This window comes from Eleutherodactylus coqui, chromosome 8, assembly GCF_035609145.1.
Source record: "Eleutherodactylus coqui strain aEleCoq1 chromosome 8, aEleCoq1.hap1, whole genome shotgun sequence".
In the NCBI taxonomy this organism is placed as follows: Eukaryota; Metazoa; Chordata; class Amphibia; order Anura; family Eleutherodactylidae; genus Eleutherodactylus; species Eleutherodactylus coqui.
The window spans coordinates 160,961,092-160,978,537 of NC_089844.1; the positions used below are offsets into that span (position 1 = coordinate 160,961,092).

Sequence of the window (17,446 nt, forward strand, 5' to 3'; positions counted from 1 at the left end):
GGGTTCTTTAGAAGTGGACACATGCAGTTACAACTCCGTGTGGACCGACAGCATGGGTGGCTCCCTGGAACCCACCGACGGTACATAAATATATCCCATTGCAGTGCCCAGCACAGCTGATGTAACGTCAGCTTTAATGCAGGTGGGCAAAAAATTAATTGGATTACACTGTAGGGGAGGGCTCCAAAAAATTGGTGTACCAACAGTACTAATGTACGTCAGAAAAATTGCCCATGCCCAACCAAGAGGGCAGGTGAAACCCATTAACCACTTTGGTTAATGTGGCTTAATTTGTAACTAGGCCTGGAGGCAGCCCAGTTAAAATAAAAATTGGTTCAGGTGCAAGTTTCAACGCTTTAATGAGCATTGAAACGTATAAAAATTGTTTACAAAAATTATATGACTGAGCCTTGTGGGCCTAAGAAAAATTGCCCGTTCGGCGTGATTACATCAGGTTTCAGGAGGAGGAGCAGGAGGAGGAGGATGAATATTATACACAGATTGATGAAGCTAAAAGGTCCAAGTTTTTGATGGTGATAGAGAACAATGCTTCCATCCGCAGGTGCAGCCTACGTATTATCTAGGTATCGCTGCTGTCCGCTGGTGGAGAAGAGAAGTCTGGGGAAATCCAGGCTTTGTTCATCTTGATGAGTGTAAGCCTGTCGGCACTGTCGGTTGACAGGCGGGTACGCTTATCTGTGATGATTCCCCCAGCCGCATTAAACACCCTCTCTGACAAGACGCTAGCCGCAGGACAAGCAAGCACCTCCAGGGCATACAGCGCGAGTTCAGGCCACGTGTCCAGCTTCGACACCCAGTAGTTGTAGGGGGCAGAGGCGTCACGGAGGACAGTCGTGCGATCAGCTACGTATTCCCTCACCCTCCTTTTACAGTGCTCCCGCCGACTCAGCCTTGACTGGGGAGCGGTGACACAGTCTTGCTGGGGAGCCAGAAAGCTGTCAAAGGCCTTAGAGAGTGTTCCAATGCCTGTGCTGAACATGCTGCCTGATCTCCGCGCCTCCCCTGCTACCTGGCCCTCGGAGCTGCGCATTCTGCCACTAGCGCTGTCGGATGAGAATTTTACCATCAGCTTGTCCGCCAGGGTCCTGTGGTATAGCATCACTCTTGAACCCCTTTCCTCTTCGGGTATGAGAGTGGAAAGGTTCTCCTTATACCGTGGGTCGAGCAGTGTGTACACCCAGTAATCCGTAGTGGCCAGAATGTGTGTAACGCGAGGGTCACGAGAAAGGCATCCTAACATGAAGTCAGCCATGTGTGCCAGGGTACCTGTACGCAACACATGGCTGTCCTCACTAGGAAGATCACTTTTTGGATCCTCCTCCTCCTCCTCAGGCCATACACACTGAAAAGATGACAGGCAAGCAGCATGGGTACCCTCAGCAGTGGGCCAAGCTGTCTCTTCCCCCTCCTCCTCATCCTCCTCATGCTCCTCCTCCTCCGCCTCAATGCACTGAGATATAGACAGGAGGGTGCTCTGACTATCCAGTGACATACTGTCTTCCCCCGCCTCTGTTTCCGAGCACAAAGCGTCTGCCTTTATGCTTTGCAGGGATCTTCTCAAGAGGCATAGCAGAGGAATGGTGACGCTAATGATTGCAGCATCGCCACTCACCATCTGGGTAGACTCCTCAAAGTTTCCAAGGACCTGGCAGATGTCTGCCAACCAGGCCCACTCTTCTGTAAAGAATTGAGGAGGCTGACCCTCACTGCGCCGCCCATGTTGGAGTTGGTATTCCACTATAGCTCTACGCTGCTCATACAGCCTGGCGAACATGTGCAGTGTAGAGTTCCATCGTGTGGGCACATATGCTTGAGAAAGGCCGAGATTACGGCCGAAACGCGTCGCAATAAAAGAACTTTCGTATACATCTTCTGTATCCTATATGCCATCTTGGATTCAGGGGTGCTTAAACATTAGCACCCCTGCGAAGTAAGTTATATCCGTTATTACACGAATTCCTCTTATTATCTTGGATGATCTGTTCTTTTCCGTGACACCGGAGCGCTGGTTAATTTTCTTTTGTTTCTGATTTGCCCATGTTGGAGTTGGTATTCCACTATAGCTCTACGCTGCTCATAGAGCCTGGCCAACATGTGGAGCGTAGAGTTCCACCGTGTGGGCACGCTGGATAGCAGTCGGTGCACTGGCAGATAAAACCGATGTTGCAGGGTGCGCAGGGTGGCAGCGTCCGTGTGGGACTTGCGGAAATGTGCGCAGAGCTGGCGCACCTTTCCGAGCAGGTCTGACAAGCGTGGGTAGCTTTTCAGAAACCGCTGAACCACCAAATTAAAGACGTGGGCCAGGCATGGCACGTGCGTGAGGCTGCCGAGCTGCAGAGCCGCCACCAGGTTACGGCCGTTGTCACACACGACCATGCCCGGTTGGAGGCTCAGCGGCGCAAGCCAGCGGTCGGTCTGCTCTGTCAGACCCTGCAGCAGTTCGTGGGCCGTGTGCCTCTTCTCTCCTAAGCTGAGTAGTTTCAGCACGGCCTGCTGACGCTTGCCCACCGCTGTGCTGCCACGCCGTGCGACACTGACTACTGGCGACGTGCTGCTGCTGACACATCTTGATTGCGAGACAGAGGTTGCGTTGGAGGAGGAGGAGGAGGGTGGTTTAGTGGAGGAAGCATACACCGCCGCAGATACCAGCACCGAGCTGGGGCCCGCAATTCTGGGGGTGGGTAGGACGTGAGCGATCCCAGGCTCTGACTCGGTCCCAGCCTCCACTAAATTCACCCTATGTGCCGTCAGGGAGATATAGTGGCCCTGCCCGCCTGTGCTTGTCCACGTGTCCATTGTTAAGTGGACCTTGGTAGTAACCGCGTTGGTGAGGGCGCGTACAATGTTGCGGGAGACGTGGTCGTGCAGGGCTGGGACGGCACATCAGGAAAAGTAGACTGGCGACTGGGAACTGAGTAGCGCGGGGCCGCCGCCGCCATCATGTGTTTGAAAGCCTCTGTTTCCACAACCCTATACGGCAGCATCTCCAGGCTTATAAATTTGGCTATGTGCACGTTTAACGCTTGAGCGTGCGGGTGCATGGCGGCGTGCTTGCGCTCAAACACTTGCGCTAGCGACGGCTGGACGGTGCGCTGACAGACATTGGTGTATGGGGCCGAGGACAGCGGAGGTGAGGGTGTGGGTGCAGGCCAGGAGACGGTAGTGCCTGTGTCCTGAGAGGGGGGTTGGATCTCGTGCAAACCGGAGGCGCTGAACGGCCTTCGTCCCACCTTGTGGGGTGCTTGGCCATCATATGCCCGCGCATGCTGGTGGTGGTGAGGCTGGTGGTGGTGGCTCCCCGGCTGATCTTGGCGCGACAAAGGTTGCACACCACTGTTCGTCGGTCGTCTGCACTCTCAGTGAAAAACTGCCAGACCTTTGAGCACCTTGGCCTCTGCAGGGTGGCATGGCGCGAGGGGGCGCTTTGGGAAACAGTTGGTGGATTATTCGGTCTGGCCCTGCCTCTACCCCTGGCTACCGCACTGCCTCTTCCAACCTGCCCTGTTGCTGCACTTGCCTCCCCCTCTGAAGACCTGTCCTCAGTAGGCTTAGCAAACTAGGTGGGGTCAGTCACCTCATCGTCCAGCTGCTCTTCCTCCGAATCCTCTGTGCGCTCCTCCCTCGGACTTACTGCCCTTACTACTACCTGACTGATAGACAACTGTGTCTCATCATCATCGTCCTCCTCACCCACTGAAAGCTCTTGAGACACTTGCCGGAAGTCCCCAGCCTCATCCCCCGGCCCCCGGGAACTTTCCAAAGGTTGGGCATTGGTCACGACAAACTCCTCTGGTGGGAGAGGAACCATTGCTGCCCATTCTGGGCAGGGGCCCGACAACAGTTCATGAGAGTCTGCCTGCTCCTCAGAATGTGTCATTGCAATGGAGTGAGGAGGCTGGGAGGAAGGAGGAGCAGCAGCCAGAGGATTCAGAGTTGCAGCAGTGGATGGTGCAGAACTCTGGGTGGTCGATAGACTGCTGGATGCACTTTCTGCCATCCACGACAGGACCTGCTCACACTGCTCATTTTCTAATAAAGGTCTACCGCGTGGACCCATTAATTGTGAGATGAATGTGGGGACGCCAGAAACGTGCCTCTCTCCTAATCCCGCAGCAGTCGGCTGCGATACACCTGGATCAGGAGCTCGGCCTGTGCCCACACCCTGACTTGGGCCTCCGCGTCCTCGCCGGCGTCCACGTCCTCTAGGCCTACCCCTACCCCTCAGGATGCTGTATTACCAGTAGTGCAGAAACAGAACGCTGTAATTAAATGTGCCACTTATTGGCCTGTGGTTGGAGGCTGACTTCGCTTACGGAACGCACAGCAGAGCCAGGAAAGAATTTTGCGCAAGCCTGCTGTAACACTTAGATGGCTGCGTATGAATTAGGACAACTACCCCCAGCAGAGACGCAGTACACTGAGGACGGTCACAGGCAGCCCAAATAGATTTTTTTTCCCACATTTTTTTGGAAAAGCCCACTGCCTATATAGACTGTATATGTCTTCTGTCCCTGCCTCACCACTACTGGCCCTGGACTATGTAAAATTACTGCAGACTGTTTCACTCTGGACAGGAATACAGCGGTGATGTGACGGGCAACGCAGAGCCAGGAAAGAATTTTGCGCAAGCCTGCTATAACACTTAGCTGGCTGCGTATGAATTAGGACAACTACCCCCAGCAGAGACGCAGTACACTGAGGACGGTCACAGGCAGCCCAAATAGATTTTTTTTCTAACGCAATCTCTCTCTCTAACGCAATCAGCGTAAGTCTACGCCAGCAGCATACAGGGTACATGGCCTCCTGTGTAGAGTGCAACCCTCTTTTAACGCTATGTTTTATCACAACTCGGCTAAGTGACGGTACATAGAATCTGCGCATGCGCGGGGAGTAAATATTTCCGTATGGCCTATTGTCTATCATACTGAGCGTACTATCCCGCTAGATACAAAAAACTCGAGTGGCACTGATGTACTAATCTGCTTAATGAGCCAATGAAGCAAAGTTAGACCCTCTCTACCGCAAATCAGCGCACTTCAGCGCACATTCTATATAAGGGTAAAAATAACCTTATTTTAATAAATGGCCCAATAACTTGCTCATTAAGTAATACTAACACCATTTATTGATCCAATCTATGACCATAATTATGGAGTATCTCCTGCTAGACGCACAGCAGAATCATATGTAAACAATGCCACTATGCAAAATAAAGAAGTATGTTGATACTACTATATAATACGTGATTCATTCTCTACAACCCTCGTAAATCACATACATTACAACATTGTCACATGACACACAAGTTTTTAATTTAGAATGCTTATACATTTATTCAGACCAATTATACATCAAATATAGAATCTCATAGGTATATAATGCGTCCACTTTCACTATTCCACCCAAGGAGATCTAAAAAAGAAGAAAAAAGAATTAAAATCAATGATCATATAGCAACACATGAATCTAGAAGTCAAGCATAAGTCTACAATATAGAAACATGAGGATAGCACATAATCACATTACATAGGAAAGTGCATCGAGCGTAAAAATCCACTTTGCTTCAAGAAGTTTTAACCTCCGCTCCCTGTCACCACCTCTTGTATCTTTGTCAACCGAATCTATAATTCTGAAGCGCATTTGGCTAACAGAGTGATTGAAATCCTCAAAATGTTTCGGAATGGGTAACTCGCGTTTTTTTGTTCTAATGTTGCTTTTATGGTTAGCTATCCGTTTGCGGACCTCCGTGATGGTTTCACCAACATATAGGAGGCAACACGGACAGCTAATCAGATATACAACAAATGAAGGCCAGCAGCTATACCAGCCTCTGATGGCAAACTGTTTACCAGATCTTAGATGTGTAAAGCCGTCGCCCTTAAGCATATTATGGCAGGCCGCACACCCCAGGAATGGGAAATTGCCGTTTCTAACGGGGGCTAGGGTTCTCTGTATAGAACCCATCGACGAAGGGCAAGAAGTACGGACCACACAGTCCTTCAAATTACGTGCGCATCTGTACGCCATTATGGGAAGAGCAACAAATTCTGCAATCCCGGGGTGACAACCAGCCAGGACATGCCAGTGTTTCTTTAAAATATGTCGAATCTCCTTGCTGCAAGGTCCATATGTAGACACAAACGGTATGCGATTTGTAGTCAAGGCCTTTTTTTAGAGGAATCAAGGATGGAAACACGATCTACTTGTTTGACCCTATCCATATGTCCAACCAACAAATCATGTGGATAGCCTCTGGAGGAAAACTTTTTATACATCATCTCAAGACGTGCATCCAAATACTTATCTGTCACCACCTGCCAGACCCTGAGCATCTGGCTCCATGGTAATGACTTGATCATGGCCGGCGGGTGGCAACTGGAGTAGTGCAACAAATTGTTCCGATCCGTAGGCTTTGTGTACAAATCCGTTTTTAAACAATTACCTTGTTTAATGACTAAAACAACAAGGAATTGTATAGATGTATCAGACGCTGAAAGCGTGAACTTCAATTCCGGCAAGAAATTATTCAGTTCACCATGGAAGATGTCTAGCTGTTCAAAAGACCCATTCCATATGACGAAGACGTCGTCAATGTACCTCCACCATACCTGGGCAAGGGCCCAGGATGGGGAGGTACAGAGACGCGTCTCCTCCATATGGCGCATAAAGATATTTGCGTAAGATGGGGCCATATTAGACCCCATCGCGGTCCCCTGTACTTGTCGGTAAAACCGATCTCGATAAACAAAAAAATTGTTAGAAAGAACCAACATCAATAGGGTCAGTACCAAATTCACACACCCTATGGACAAATTTGAATCAGACAGGTAGTGGCCAACTGCAGCAATGCCATTCTCATGTTTAATGATAGTATATAATGAGGATATGTCAAAAGAACCTAATAGCACAATGCTTACGCTGCGGAATTCCACCGCGGAATTCCGCACCGTAAAATCTCCAATCCTCACCCGTGGCATGCTCTATTTGCCACGGGTGTACGTGCAGACGGCTTCCATTGCAGTCAATGAAAGCCATCCGGCACAGTATCTTCTGCTGTAGCACAGCGGAAGATAGCGTGAAACCGCTTCCCCGCCTACTACAGCCGTGTCATATGACGCGGCCGACACGTCATGTGACGCTGTGGGCGTGTCATATGATGCGGCCGGCACATCACATGACGCTACGGCTGTATTGCGAATGCGCGCCGAAGCATCATGCGGGACCTGGGACGCCAGATCCACAGGTAAGTATTGGGGTCTCTGGGGGGGCACCGTGATGGGTTCCGCCGCGGAATTCCGTGGCGGAGCCCGTCACAGCCGTGTGAAGCCGGCCTTACATAACCACTGCTCAGAACATCATTAATCCCTTCAATCCCAAGGCCTTACGTTAACTAGACCATTGCACTATAATCCCAATAACTATTTCACAGTCCCGTAAGTACATTTCCCCCACCCTTGCCAGAGATTTTACCTCACATAATACTGGGGATTGTAGTCTGCTTGCTCTCATTTTTGTTGCTGGCAGCATCCATGGCGAATCTTCTGCGGTGTCTGGCAATGCAGAGAGGGACACTCCCTCTCCTTCCACCCACTGCGGGGGCCATTCACCCCAGAAACAAAGCTGGCCTTCTTTCTTTGCCCCCAGGTCTTCACAATGGGTGCTGTGTCTCTGGGCTGCTCCCCCAGCATAGGAAAACTGCCAACCATGGCCCCTTAGTAGTGACCACCACCACAATGCCCCCAGGCCTACCGGTGCTGTTCTCCGCTATCATCTCTGGGTCTCTGTTCCACCGGCTCTCGGTCTGCCTCAGGGACTGGAGCTGTGACGCAGTACTCACTAATCTCCTATCATGGGGCCGATCTTCATAGCAATGAAACGCTGGCCACGTCACCTCTACATCAGCTAAGGGGGCAGAACATCCTCTCTCTTCAGCCTCTATGAGGCTCTGCCAAAATGGCGCCACTCAGTGTCTCTGACATGGCACCTGCAGTGGCTTTTCCATGACTTTCCTCCCCGTGGCTCTAGCCGGCAGAGAGAAACAAACAGAGCTTGTCAGCTCTATTCAGACGTGTGCTCTCTGCCCACTCCCCATCCCACCATAGACCGGAGGTGGTGGGGCTTGAACTTACAGCTGGCAGTTGCACTAACTAACTCTCCACGGTGTAAGAGGAACACAATAGTGTTACCCCCCTTACATCCTATCCTGTGGATAGGGAAAAACTTACAATTCTGGTACAACCCCTTTAACCCCTTGAGTGGCACGCCCGGAAATTTTCCGGGACGAGCTCCACTGCCAATAGTGATATAGCCCGGAAGATTTCCGGGCTATGTATCACTATGGGAGCTGCAGAGCAAAATGCCACAAGCTGTGACATTGTGCTCTTCCTGCACAGTCCCACAGAGAACAAAGCAAGGGCTTTGAACAACAGAAGCAGAAGATATTGCCGATATGCCGGTAATCTCCTGCTTCTAAGTCTCCTGCTTTGTTTATATGTTGCCATAGAGACCATCGGCTTGTCAGAAGCAAGCCGATGATCTCTGTGGCAGGGAGAGCTGATGCTTGGCTGTCAGAGGACAGCTAGGTACCAGCTCTTACAGCAGAGATCAGAGAAAACCTCTGATCCCTGCTGTGTTAACCCTTTACATGCTGCAGTCTATGTGACTGCAGCATGTAAAGGGCTGTCACTGCAGCATGTAAAGGGCTGTCACCATCGGACCTCCAGAAAGTGATCAGGGGATCCTGATGGGTCCCTGTGGAAGTCCCCTAAAGGGACAAAAATTTTAAAAAAAGTTTTAAAAAAAGTAAAAAAAAAAAGTAAAAAAATTATAAAAAAAATAAAAATAAAAACACTTGTCTCCCTTTACTTTGTAAAAAAATGTAAAATAAAATCACATTTGTGGTATCCCTGTGTCGTAATGACCCAGAGAAGGAAGTTGGTACATTTAACCCCTTAATGACATGGCCCCTTTTTTTCTTTTTTCCCCATTTCTTTTTTTCCTCCCCGAAACATAAAAACTGTATAAACTCGGTATCGCCAGAATCGTGCTGACTCAGAGAATAATCTTATCACACTATTTATTCTGCATGTTGAACGCCATAAAAATGAAATCCAAAAAACAAATGTCAGAATTTCTTTTTTTCCCCCAATCTCCCTACAAATGTTTTTACAAAAGTTCTGCAATACATTATATATACCCAAAAATTATGCCATCAAAAAGTACAACTTGTCCCGCAAAAAACAAGCCCTCATATGGCCGTGTCAATGGAAAAATGAAAAAGTTATGGCTCTTGGAACGCAACCTCAAAATTAGTTGAAATTCAATGATTAGACCATTTAAAAAACCTGCCCTGGTGGGCACGACAGGGTCGTAGGAAACCCACCACTCAAGGGGTTAAGACTATGTAGGTGAGATGTGGTTAAAATCTTAAAAAAATAATTTTGTACTGCCCGAAAAATCTCTTTTTTGTAGTCCTTACTAGGGAACACAGAAACCATGATCATGAGCTGCTGCCACTAGGAGGCGTGACACTAAAGGCTCTCTAACACGGTTTTATTTCGCTTGCATATTATGCACGTATTTTTCACGAATGTGGTACGCGGTGCTAAAAGCCCATTGATTTTTATTGGGGCCCTCTCACGTATAGTTTTTTGGTGCACCTTTATACATGTAAAAATTACGCAGGTAGTACGCGCGACACATATTCCCGTGTGAATGAGCCCTTAGCTCCTCTTACACGGTCTATACCTGAGTATCTCAGTTTGTATTGTAGCACTTGGCGAAGCACAAGGTAAAGGGTGAAAAATAATAAGAAAACAGAATAAGGGCTTCTACAGACGAACGTATGCTTAAATACCTTTGCCGCAACGGAGCGTACTTGCGCATTAACTTGGTTTGGAGATGGTACTAAACAGGTTGTACGCCTGTAGTAATGCACTTCTAGATTCAAAATGCCAGTTCACACGTGTGTGTTACTTCCTTTCCATGGAATAGAATGGCTTTTTAAAGCCAAATAAGTGCCAGCTGACTTCTTTTCCCTGCGTTTCACCCAGCGTAACTCCCTCCTGCTCTTTTTTTTTAAGCTGCCATAGACTACAGCAGCTTTCTGCGTAACATGCAGAAAGATAGGGCAAGGCCTATCTTTTCTCTCACAGTATTTGCACTGTGAATCACGCTCATGAGAAAGAACCCATTGAAATCAATGGCTTTACTTCGTCATGCTATACGAGCGTGATTTTCACACACATAAAAAGTATGCAAATAAATTTGTCTGTTTAAGCCCTAAGTACCACCAAGAGGAAACCGGGTCTGTACCCCCCAACAGAGACTACGAGAAAGGGATTGTACAGCAAGTACCAAAACCTAAAAACCATAGAAGGTCCTAAAGCAGTCCCTGGAGTGGGACAAAAAAAAAGAAAGTGTCTAAAAAGTATGTCTTACGCTGCTTTCACATCTGCGTATGGGCGCCTTCACACTGCCAATAAAATCACAGAATTTCCCAGCGCTGCAAGAAATCACAAAATTATGAAGCAAATGGTTTCCAATGGCTTGCGATGCAGCGTGGAAAAAAAAAAAAAAATCGCAGCATGTCCATTATTTTCACGATATTGCCCATTCTACCCAATGATGACGGCGGCAGCAGCGCTGATCCCATTGAAAGCAATGGGAGAAGATCGTGATCCTCTGCTGCTGCTGCTGTGACACCAGCAGCAGGGGATTCCATCATCCCCACGGAGAGTCCCCTCATCACTAAACACTGTGACAGTGCTGTCGCAGTGTTCAGTGATGAGGGGACTCCTGCGGGGATGAAGGAATTCCCTGTCATAGCAGTTGCAGAGCAGCGCAATCTTCTCCCTATGTTTTCAATGGGGCCCCACCTGCTACATCCCCATTAAAAGCAATGGGATGAAGGGATTTCCTGCAGTGATGCGAGGTTGTTTTCACATGAAAATACCTCACATCCAGGGGTTTTAACCCCTTCCCGCTCCAGGGCGTAAGTTTACGTCCTGGGAGCGGGGTACTTCCCGCAACAGGGCGTAAACTTACGTCCTGGGGATAGCGCGAGATCACATATGATCTCGCTCTATCCCGCAGCGGGAGCTGGCTGTCAGTCATAGCTAGCCTCCCGCTGCTCTATGTAGATCGCGGCATGGGAAGGGTTCACAGAGGTTGCGCGCTCCTTCTGTGAAGTTGCCGGGCTCTCGCGATATATTCGCCGTAGCCCTGCCATGCCTTATCACAGCGATCATCAGTGCAGTGTTGTAAGTCCCCCAGGGGGACAAAAATTGGGTTAAAAAAAGATTTAAAAAATGAATTTAAAAAAATGTAAAAAAAAAAGGGGAAAACCCCCTTTTTTTATGCTTTCTAATATTAGCATAAAAAAAGGTTAAAAAAAATTAAAACCCCACATATTTGGTATTGCCGCGTCTGTAATGATGCGTACAATAAGCTTCACATGCTTTTGACTGTGCACAGAAGAAAAAAAGAGTTTAAAATAACGCTAAAAAACTGAGGCAAAATGCTAATTTTTAGCATTTTGCCTCCCTAAAAACACAATAAAAGTGATTTAAAAAGCCGTATGTAACCTAAAACGGTACCAATAAAAACTACAGCTCATCTCGCAAAAAATAAGCCCTCAGAGCTCCGTGCATAAAAAAAATATTAAAAAGTTACAGGACTTTGAATGTAGCTATTTAGAAAAAGAAAAAGGATTTCGAAAAAAAGGGTTTTTATTGCAGAAAAGTGGAAAAACCTAAAAAAAGGTAAGAATTTTGGTATCGTTGTAACTGTACCGACGCGCAGAAAAAATGGATTGTCTCATTTATGCTGCATGATTAACGCTGAAAAAAAAAAAATCTATGGCAGAATTGATGCGTTTTCTCTCCCTGCTATCATAAAAAAATAAAAGTTTTACAATATAGTCAATGTACCCAAAAGTGGCACTACAGTTCGCCACGCAAAAAACAAGCCCTTATTCAGCCGCATCGACGGAAAAATAAAAAAAAGTTATGACTTTTAATAAATGGTGAAGAAAATCCGCCAAAATTTGTTGCATCCTTAAGCCAAAAATAGGCCATGTCCTTAAGGGGTTAAGAAGGTTTGTGAAAGTGATATAGGGCCATGAATCACAGCCCGATATCACTCTCGCCAGTGAGCAGGAGCCCCTAGGGTCAGTTCAGGTTTTTTTCTTTCTGATCTGTTTATGGAGGAGAGAAACAGAAAACAAAAACTGATCTTTTTTTTCCCCTTTGATTTCCATGGGGCTTCAAAAAAAATGGAGAGCAGGCTGGGGGCATGGCCTGAAAAGCTAAGATGAAGGACATAAGAATCTGAGCTCTGTCTTCACTAACATCTAAGTAACAATAGCAGCAGCCAGTGAGGATCACAGAGACCACCAGCAGCAGAGGAGAAGAGAGCAATGACCTGTAGAAGACAAGCAAAGCCAGGCCCAAAGCACCTGACTGATTTCTTCCCCGGCAGGAGGTGGGAGTGAAGAGCAGGAAGAACACCTGGTACCTAACATGGCAATCAGAGCCCGGAACTGCAGAGATCTGGTAAGCGGGCTTTCCCCTGCCCCTCACTCCCCAGACACAAACAGGCACAGCTTCAGGCATCCCTGCAAAGACAGGGAATAGAGGAAGACTTGCAGCACCACAGGAGGGAGGAGGAGGGCGTCTGAGAACAAGCTCCCAGCATGGTGAAGAGGAACTCTCCTCCCAAGATAGTAGTCCAGAAAAGAGGAGACCCAGGAGAGCAGAGAAGTTACAACAACCCCTATCAGAGCAGATGCAGGAAGCAGAAGGGAAGTCAGGAGGTACAGACCTCATCCTGGAGCACCGCAACAGACATAATAATGTCAAGTTCAGGGGAATAGCAGTATCAGTGGGCACTGAAGACTTGCGGAAGTACGTGCTCCGTCTAATAAAAATCTTGCTTCCTGAATCTAACCCAGAGGAACATATACTGATAGGGTGCACAGGCATTTTTCACAAGCAATGATACTGGCCCAGAGAAGACTAACACCAAAAACCTCATTATTAGAGAGAAGAAAATCCATATACAAGTGGGGTTTCCCAACCAATTGCATGTTAACAAGGAGGGTTTAAAGCACAACCTCACAAATCCAGAAGATTATCTCTGTCTTCTGAAAAAAAATGGGAGAATGGAAGTCCTGAATTTAGAAGCTTGTCATAAAAAAATTTAATCTTACAACTTAGAGACTGGTGCAAAAAAAAGGAAATGCAGCGTCCTAATGGTTGACCATGGCACTAGGTCCACGCTGAGGAGCTGGTAGGGTAGAATTGTCACTTGTTACAGTGGGTCTTTCCCAGAGGGACACACCCAATCTTGGCCAAGGCACCACTACGCATCTTCCAGTATAAGTGTGGTAGTGTTTAGAGGTGTCACACATGATGCCACCATTCCTTCACACCGACAATTTCTTCGGCAGATAAATGAAGAGAGTCCACACGCACAGTTGAAACTTGACAACTCAGTCACTGGGAACAGGCAGTGACCGGGGAACTTTACTGAAAAAGATTTGTAACTGTACAGCTTACTCGCACGTGCAGGAAGAAGATAACTTGACAGAAATTGGTTACAGAGGCAACCTCAGGATGACACCGGGCCTGTAGTCGTAGTTATCTACAGTGCTCCGCTCCTGAACACACACACTCTCCGGGACTTCTGAATCCCTCCAGAGGACCGACACAACTCTCCACTGACACTGACTCAGGATTTGTAGTCAGCTCTGCACGGCTGACTCCTCATTTCACTCATGCTTCAGAGGCTGTTCCTGGAAGGCCTCAGGATACTTCTCCTATTCCTCCATCATTTTACCACATGAGGCTGGCATTCCACTCCATGTGGCTGGCATTCCACTCCTCACTCTACTGTTGAAGATGATGAAAGACCTGGGAACACTCTCAAGCATTTACATTTATAAAGTACAGCACACCACATAAGACAGATATTGATACTTTCCGAGACATATCCCAGCCACATTTAGACATTAACCTCTTGCATGCTGCAGCTGTGCAATACACATAACAAGAGACAGGACAGTTTGCACAGTGCATCCACATAAAAGACATGACATGTATGACATTTATGGAGGGGCCAGAAATAGGTGTTTCGGGCCACTACAGAAGGAATAGGATGGCCCAACATATAGCAAAATGTCACAAGAGGGAAATTGCTTAGCAATCTTTTATTAGCAGCAAGCATAATGCCCACACTAAAGGTCCCAAAATGTCCTACCATGGAGGCAGCGATAAAAGTATGGCTCCGATTATTAACATTCTCAAAGGATCACTTCCCCAGAAAGATGATGTCCCTACCCATAGAAATACTAGAATTTGGGTCTGAAAGCCTGACATTTAAAAGTTGGAAAAGTAAAGGACTAATACTCTTATCAGATGTAATAAAGGACTGTAGGATCAAAGCCTTTATGTCATTACAAACAGAATTTGGGTTACATCCTCCTATCAGTGAAATTGCAGATAGCAGGACAGTAGAAAAAACAATGCACATCACCACTATCTCAGTTACAACACATGATATCAGACCATTGTGCATTCGGAAAACTCTATGCTTATAGGAATGATAAAGTAAAAGATTTCCTAGACACATGGCAGCCATGGTTAAATCCCATTCAAACAGAATTGTAAGCTTGTTTGCTCTTGGAGAGGGTGACAACCCGTGAGAGAAGTTAAAGAAGATAGACGTTAAAATGTGTGCAGACGGGCGGGTCGGATCTGGCGGCGAGGATTCTCGCCATGGGACCTGACCTGAGCGCCTGCAGAGAGCAGCGCGTACTCACCCGCACCCGCGGCCCCGGCTGTTTGATGTGCCGGCTTGTCGGGCCACCGATGCATGCGCAGACCGGAGCCGGCGGCCGGACAGTGACGTTTCTGTGTGGGGCTCTGTGAGCCCCACAGAGAAATAGAACATGCTGCAGCTTGTTTGCCGTGCGAGATTTCGCGCAGACAATCCGCGGCCGTCTGCCTAGGATTGCATTTGCTAACGCAATCCTATGGCAGCTTCCAACAGCAGAAATTCCGCGGGAAATCCCACCGTGGAATTTCCGCCCGTTTGCAGGCGGCCATAGAGAGAAGACGTTTATACCTCCTGGTACAATGATGACATGCTTCATAAAGAGATCATCAGTTGAGAACTAAATGATAATACGGACAATACGAAGGGTTGGATCTCACCATTTTTCCCCTTCCACTTCTTCACCCTCACCAACTAAATTTCAAACCCAGTTTTTCTGATATACTCTTGTTTCACAGTTACTATTTTGGGGTCAAATCTTGAGGTATGATAGAACCATAAAATGTCATTGTAAGCTAAGAAGGCTTGAACAATCTTGCTGTTAAGAATTACAAGTGTTCTACCGCAGGTAATATGTGATATGCATGTTATTGTTTGATTTGTACTATTACATTCAATAAAAATATTGAACAAGTGAAAAACAGAGGCCAAAATGAAAGGCTTCCACTTGATTCCATTCCGTCAGGTTTCTGGTTTCTTTTGGACAGAAAAATAATGATGCGGACTGCGCTATTCTCTTGATCAAAAGAATTGAAACCTGACAGAATGGAAGGAAAGAGAAGCCTTTCAGGGTTTTTTTTTGGAACCCCATTACACTTTAAGTGTAAAAAAAATCAATTTTTTTTCAGTTTTATTTCAGTTTCTCTTCTCCAAAAACAGAGCAGAGAGATAGAAACCCTGAGCTGAACCTAACACAGGTGTGAAAGCAGTATTACCTACCGTGTTTCCCTGAAAATAAGACACTGTCATATTAATTTTTGTTCCAAAAGAGGGGCAGTGTCTTATTTTCGATGTCATTCACTGAGTGTCTGTGATTGGCTCATCGAGTGCTGGTTGTGATTGGCTGGTGCTCGAATAGCCAATCACAGCACTCGCTTTGCTGAAGGTGGGGTATTCAAAGCACCATCACCAGAAAGAAGCTGACATGTAAGACGTGAAGGACACTGCAGTTTGCTGCAGCATCGTCAGAGACTATCGTGACGCCGCGGACCAGGTGAGTTTTTTTTTATGCAGGTTAGCTAGGTCTAGCTAAGGATAGGTCCTATTTTCGGGGTAGGTGCTATTTTCAGGGAAACACGGTATATCATGTCTGTCTCCTAGTGAATATTCAGTAACTTTATTTGGTTCTAAAGAACATATCTATCTATATACTATAGCATGGAAATTAATCACATGTATTTCTACTTGTTATTTTGGTCTTAGTATTTTGCTTTCTTATCTAATGTCAAATAACTTTATACTATGACGGATTATCTAATAAAGGTCTTGAATTGACCCAAACATAAAATTAATTCTGACTGTGGATTGTGTATATGAAATAACTAAAATATTATTTCTGCAACATTGAAGAGATTTTGATTGAAAAGCTATCTGAGCACCAAAGGTCTCCTATTTTTATTTTCTTTTTGTACAAAACTAAATTTTCAGTCTGACCTTATTACCTGAGAAACCACGAGCTCCTGCTGCCCCCTCATACTGAAGCCCACCAGCAGTCCTGTACTCAGTCTTATTACTTAAGAACCCACAAGCCCCTGCTGCCCCCTCATACTGAAGCCCACAGGCAGGCCTGTACTCCATCTTATTACCTGAGAACCCACAGATCCCGCTGCTCCCTCATACTGAAGCCCACCAGCAGTCCTGTACTTGATCTTATTACTCAAGAACCCATGAGCTCCCACTGCCCCCTCATACTGAAGCCCAGAAGCAGTCCTGTACTTGATCTTATTACTCAAGAACCCATGAGCTCCCACTGCCCCCTCATACTGAAGCCCGCCAGCAGTGCTGTACTCGGTCTTATTACTTAAGAACCCACAAGCTCCCACTACCCCTCATACTGATGCCCACCAGCAGTCCTGTAGTCTGTCTTATTACTTAAGAACCCACAGATCCCGCTGCCCCCTCATACTGAAGCCCACCAGCAGTCCTGTGCTCCGTCTTATTACCTGAGAGCCCACAGATCCTGCTGCCCCCTCATACTGAAGCCCACCAGCAGTCCTGTACTCAATCTTATTACTTAAGAACCCACAAGCCCCTGCTGCCCCCTCATACTGAAGCCCACCAGCAGTCCTGTACTCGGTCTTATTACATAAGAACCCACAAGCTCCTGCTGCCCCCTCATACTGAAGCCCACCAGCAGTCCTGTACTCGGTCTTATTACATAAGAACCCACAAGCTCATGCTCCCCCCTCATACTGAAGCCCACCAGCAGTCCTGTACTCGGTCTTATTACTTAAGAACCCACAAGCTCCCACTACCCCTCATACTGAAGCCCACCAGCAGTCCTGTAGTCTGTCTTATTACTTAAGAACCCACGGGCTCCCGCTGCCCCTTCATACTGAAGCCCACCAGGAGTCCTGCACTCAGTCCTATC

At 47.2% G+C, this 17,446-nt stretch overlaps 1 protein-coding gene across 1 annotated transcript in view; it reads right to left on the reverse strand.

The window, feature by feature from the left end:
- Positions 1-5,308: 5,308 nt before the first annotated feature.
- The window catches only part of LOC136577979 (uncharacterized), a 41,264-nt gene continuing 29,126 nt past the window's right edge, over positions 5,309-17,446 (reverse strand). Inside the window, exon 11 of the mRNA XM_066577889.1 lies at positions 5,309-5,433. The gene's annotated coding sequence lies outside the window, so the exon portion shown is untranslated. The remainder of the gene's footprint in view (positions 5,434-17,446) is intronic.